This window comes from Echinops telfairi, unplaced genomic scaffold (genome assembly GCF_000313985.2).
Source record: "Echinops telfairi isolate 266 unplaced genomic scaffold, ASM31398v2 ScPeMD7_7400;HRSCAF=8409, whole genome shotgun sequence".
In the NCBI taxonomy this organism is placed as follows: Eukaryota; Metazoa; Chordata; class Mammalia; order Afrosoricida; family Tenrecidae; genus Echinops; species Echinops telfairi.
Genome location: NW_022111300.1, coordinates 23822063 through 23828078, shown reverse-complemented (window position 1 = coordinate 23828078; position 6016 = coordinate 23822063).

Genomic DNA, 6016 nt, shown 5'->3' with positions numbered 1-6016 from the left:
CTTCTCTTCTCTTCTCTTCTCTTCTCTTCTCTCTCTCTCTCTCTCTCTCTCTCTCTCTCTCTCTCCTCTTTTCTCCCTCCCTAACATACTCTTTACCCTACTCCCACATACTCTTGAGCCCACTCTTTCCCCCAATTCCCTGCCCTTTTCCAGACCATCCCCCTCTTTTCCCAATGACCTGGCTGGAAGTGCTGGTCGTTCAGCATGGGGCTGTCTCTCAATCCCCCAGCAAGTATGTGCAGACTCTATTCAGGTTCCCGGTGAGATGGTAAACACAGAGGAAAGCGAGACACAGCTCCCTCCCCTCTTGGAGCTGCCAGTCCAGTTGGAGAAGGAAGCCACAAGGGCATATCATCAACATGACAAGATGGCACCTGCTGTGGTCAATGGGGTAACATAGACAATTGGACAATAATAATGATGATGGTTCATTTTATTGCTACTAATCACTAATCATGCATTCTTCCTGTGTGTCCATTATCATTAGATTTCCAGTTGTTGTTTGTATGTTGGTATTGTTAACATGAAGGCACCCAGCAGTTCTGCTCAGGATAAGGCCAGTGAGGAACAGAGAGCTGGCTGTGGGACAGGTGTGTCTGATGAGATCACTGGTCTGATAAACAGCCTGGGACCCAGGCACTGGTGACAGGCAGGGCTGTGAGCTAACTCACCTGGTGGGGCAGGAGCCTGGGGCAGGGCAGGGGAAGCCCACCCAGGCCTCTCTGGGACCTAAGCGTGTGTGCACAGAGGCTTCCCAAAGAGCTCCACTCCCTAGACTCGGCCCCGGATGCTCCATCCCAGCTCCTCAGTCTTCACCAGTTTGCTGAGGACTGTCTCCCAGAGAAAGGAACTATGGTGGTGTAGCGGTTACAGGCTGAGCTGCTGATTGCAAGGTCAGCATTTCATAACCAGTAGCCAGCTCCACAGGAGAAAGACGGGGTGTTCACAGAAGAGTTACAGCCTCAGAAACTCACAGGGGCAGTCCTACCCTGTCCTATAGGGCCACTAGAAGTTGGGGTCCACCCAGTGGGGGTGAGTAAGTCTTCTGGGGGAAGCCCAGGGATTAGACAGAGAGAGCCACCTGGGAGGAAGCCAGGGGGCAGGATTTTGCTCCCCAGCCAGCAGATAAGGGCTTTGTGGAGGCAGGTTGGGGCCCAGTCAGCCCACTGGGTCCAGTCAGCAGGCACCCTGGGAGCCTGAGCAGAAGGACCAGGGTGGAGAGAGGAGAGGAGAGGGAGCTGGCAGAGAAGGGGTGAGGGGTGGGGGGCGGGAGTGGGAGCTGCAGCTGCTTGGTAAACATTAAAGTTCCAACTCACTAGTTAAAGATTGGCTTTCTCATCCTCTCTCTGGCAACCCTAAAATACAAAGCAAACGAACATTCATCCCTGGCCGCCTCGTGCCCCCAGCCCGTCATGTCAGCCTGGCAGGCATGCAAAGTCCCCACCGTCACACTCGCCACTCAGGTCACCGGCACCACAGGACAGGCCATTGCCACGGAGATTCAACGTGACTTCTCTGGGGTTAGCAGGACACAGCTCACAATGGGATTCCCAGCACCTGCCCCAGTAGGGCTCTCTGCTCCAGGGGGTCTCTTCCCCAGGGGGGTCTCTCTGTGGCAGGGTGTCTCTGCCCCAGGGGGTCTCTCTTTGGCAGGGGGGTCTCTCTGTCCCAGGGGTCTCTGTCTCAGGGTCTCTGTCTCCCTGTGGCAACATGTCTCTCTCTGTGGCAGGGTGTCTCTGGCAGTGTGTCTCTGTGTCTCTCTGTGGCAGGGTATCTCTCTCTGTGGCAGGGTGTCTCTCTCTCTGGAAGGCTGTCTCTCCCTCCTGCTACCCACTTTCTCTCTCTCTTCTTTATGCGTCTGTCACCCCCTTGGCTCCCTCTCAGTTTTCATACTTCTCACTGTGCTCACCTGCCCCTCCCACCTCTGTCCTCCACCCCCCTCTACCCTGACACCCACAGAGGCTCTGCTGAGACCTCTGCCCGCTCACGGGGACTTCCCTGACAAGGCCCATCTCCTGCCCTGACAGCCCAGCCACGGACAGATCCATCTAATTTCATGTACAACTGTAAAGATGAATGATAAGTCGCAAGGATGCAGGCAAGAATGAGATGAATAAATTATAAAGGGCACATGCTGACAGGACAGGGGTCCCCAGAGACAGAGATATGATAACAGAAACTAACGACGAATTTATGATGGATGTAGTTAGCATGTACGGAGGCTGGTGAGTCTTTGGGGTAGTTTTACAACTTCGAGTGATTGGTATGATCCAAGCGTTTTGGTTTAAGGGTGGAATGTGTTTCTGCATGTCTGTCCTGGGGACCAGGCACCTGGTTTTTGTCTCTACACAGTGAGGCTGGATCCAATCATCATCTGTATTTCTTCCCAGTCACTCCCACCATCTGTCTGGACTGCAGGTCAGGGGCCACGGGCCAGAGTCCCACGCCTTGTTCCCCTGCCCTGCTCCTCTGTCAGCTGGAGCAGCCCGATGACTCTTCCGTGTCAGCGGTCTTCAAGAATGTTTGCGTTGTGGCTGTGGAAGGCTCACCAGCAGCTTCTGTGTATCCACTAGCCGGCCCCTTTGGGAAACTTGCCTTTATTTCCCCCCTATATGCTCTAAGCAGAGCCACCCACCTGTCCGTTTAAGGGGTGATTTTATGGTGTTGCTCCCCGGGGTACAGCTGACAATGTCTAGAGACATTTTTGGTTGTCACGATTGGGGACAACAAGAATCTCGTATGGAGAGGCCAGAGATGCTGCTGGATATCCCACAATGCACAAAGAGCTGTCTGGTCCCAAACGCCAATGGGACCAGTCAGGTAGACGACAGCTCTGCTACCCCAAAGAGATCACAGGTCAGGGGGGAAGACAGAGCAGTGAGGCCCTGGGACAGCTCATTCCTCTCTCTCTCCTGGTTTCTCTCTCTCTCCCCTGTTTTCTCTCTCCCTCTCTCCTGGCTCCTCTCTCTCTTGGTTACTCTCTCTCTCCTGGTTTCTTTCTCTCTCTCTCTCCCTCCTGGTTTCTCTTTCTCTCTCTCCTGGTTCCTCTCTCTTTCCTGGTTTCTCTCTCTTTCTTAGTTTCTCTCTCTCTCTCTCTCTCTCTCTCTCTCTCTCTCTCTCTCTCTCTCTCTCTCTCTCTCTCTCTCTCTCTTGGTTTCTCTCTCTCTCCTGGTTTCTTTCTCTCTCTCTCTCCCTCCTGGTTTCTCTTTCTCTCTCTCCTGGTTCCTCTCTCTCCCTCCCTCCTGGTTTCTCTCTCTCTCCCTCCCTCCCTCCCTCCCTCCCTCCTGGTTTCTCTCTCTCTCCCTCCCTCCCTCCCTCCTGGTTTCTCTCTCTCTCTCTCCTGGTCTCTCTCCCTCCTGGTTCCTCTCTTTCCTGGTTCCTCCCTCTCTCTCACTCCTGGTTCTCATGTGTTGGGGGAACAAGCTCAGAAGTCCTCACAGTGGCAGCAGGGGGAGAGCTGGTTGAAGGGGCACACACTCCTCACATGGTCTCAGGACTGAGACGCATGGGCTGCAGGGTTCACAGAGCCACCTCCCAGCAGGAAAGACCCTTTGAGTTGGCAGAGGCCCCCACTCCCACCTGCAGGATAGATCGGACCCGAAGGCTGCTAGGGGGCTGTTCCACCTCCCACTCAGCTCTCTCCCTGTTGTTGTGGGGTCATGGGATCCCAGTTAGATGAGATGAGAGTGTGCTCATCACAGAGCTGAGACCAGAGCCTCTGGCTCCAATGCCCCCACCCCCCACCCCATGGCTCTGAGCACTTCTGCAGACCGTCCCTGCCAAAGAGTCCCCATCCTGACAGCAAATGGGCACCTGGCAGGCATCTGTTGAGTCCAGACTCTCCAGTCCAGCAGCCCTCCAGCATGTGTGACCCTGACCCTCAGCAGATCCCGCCAGGACCCCTGAGCTACTCACGTTATGCAGGAGGGTGCACCACGCTTCCATGAGGGCACCTCAGACCCAGAGACTTAGGGCCCCGGGCTGCCCCCCTTTTTGGCACTCTGGCCCCAGCCCCACGCCCTTGGCTTTCAGCTTCTCTCTGTTTCCATGAAACCCCTTGAAGCCCTCCCCGTCCCCCCACCGACTTTGCCCACACACTGCCCCTCCCTCCTGGACTGCCACCCTCTTCTCCCCTGCCTCTCCCGTACTGCACTGGGGTGACTCTCAACTCCCCTAGAGGTCACATCTCCTTCAGCAGTTCCCCAACACAGAGCCCCGGCTGCCATGTCTGTGCTCCATAGGAAACCCTTACTAACTCATCCCCAAACATCAGAAAAGCTTGGTGCCCGCAGACACCCTGCCTGCCCAATTCAAAGGGCATCAATGTACCATCAGGGACATACGAACCGGGACTGGGTGTCAGGAACCAGGGTTGCAAGGAGCCTCGGGGGAGGCGGGGGAGAGGGGAACAAGGACGATAGTGTCTGATGCCACTGGTGACAAGAAGAAGACAGCACAGGTCACGTATGTCTCTCCCACAGGCAGACCGGAGATGGCCAGGTCACCCTGCCCTCAGCCCCCACAGCCAGGTCTCCCTCGAAGGAAACCAGGCCGACATTGCCCAGTTTGCTGCAGCACTGGCCCAGGTGTGGTTCGGATCCAGGTCGCCATCAACCAAATCAGTGTCGCTTACAGCTCCCCTTCCCCAGGGCAGAGCTTTGAGTGTGTTGGGGGCATGAGTTCGGGGTCTGGCATTGGACAACAATGAGTAAGACCCCATTGCCGCAGGGCTTATAATCTGGTTCGGGGATGTAAGGCAGCTCAAGATCAAGGAAGTATCTATAGGTGCCAACCAGGGGGAGAAATGGTAGTGCCAGGAGACGCGGTGAGAAAGGATAATAGTACAAGGTCCTGGATGAGCCCACATCATGGCGGCCTCCCTGCCCCCAGACTGCCACCCCTCTGACCCCCCACCCACCGTGGTCTTCATCTTCACAAGACAGCCCAGGGCGTCATTTGGGATGAAGAGCCATGCCGATGTGAAGCCTTCTTCTTGCCCATGACCCCCATAATTTGGTCAGGAACCGACTCCCCCTCCCGCCACAGATGCTCCCAAGCCAAGGAGCTCGGCCTCTCTTCCCTTTCATTCCCGGGGGGTGGGGGTGGGGTTCTCGCCCTCCTTGGAGACCCAGATCCAACATCACCTCTTCTGCAAAGACTTCTCAGCACCCCTGGCTCCATACCCGGCGCTGCCCAGCTGCCCGCTGTTGCTTTGGAAATGAGTTTTCACATCATGGAGCCCCAGGCTCTCCTGCGGCCCTCTCCCTGCTCAGGAGCCTGGGACTGGTTCAGAGCAAGGGTGGTAAGGAGGGAGGAAGAGGAGGAGATGGGGATGGGGGCTTCTCTCCCCACCCGCCCACCTCCCTGGTCTGGAGCCAACCCCACCCCCACCCCAGGATACAGCAGAGCCATTCCGGAGTGCCCTTGCCCACCCTCATCACCCACCTCTGTGCCCCCTCTAAAACATTTCCAGCCTCACCCTTCTCCTTGAGAGTGTGGTGCACAAAGGGAGTGCCCTGGGCACTGGGTGCTGACCTGGAGTGAGGTCTATGTAGGAGCTCATGGGAGTGAGGGGACTCTCCCTGGGGGTGTGAGCATGAGGTGCATGTCCGCCAGAGGGAGAGCTGGAGGTGTCACTGCAGAATGGGCTCTTGAGTCCACGGGAGGCATATGAAGGGGATTGTGGACTCCGTGACAGAACCCGGGGCTGGGACCCCGAATGACTGTCTGTGTGGGCTTCTGCCCTGGCCGGGGTGGGGGGAGGCGATTCCTCTTTCTTTACTGGTTCCTCTCTCTCCTGGTTCCCCTCTTCCACCACCTTCTCTCCTGGTTCCTCTCTCTTTCCTGGTTTCTCTCTCTTTCTTAGTTTCTCTCTCTCTCTCTCTCTCTCTCTCTCTCTCTCTCTCTCTCTTCTTGTTCTCATGTGTTGGGGAACAAGCCCTAAAAAGCTTGTTCGGCTGGAAAGGTGCTCACTAGAGGGCATGTGTGGGAGAGCAGAGGGCCAAGCGTCTGGGAT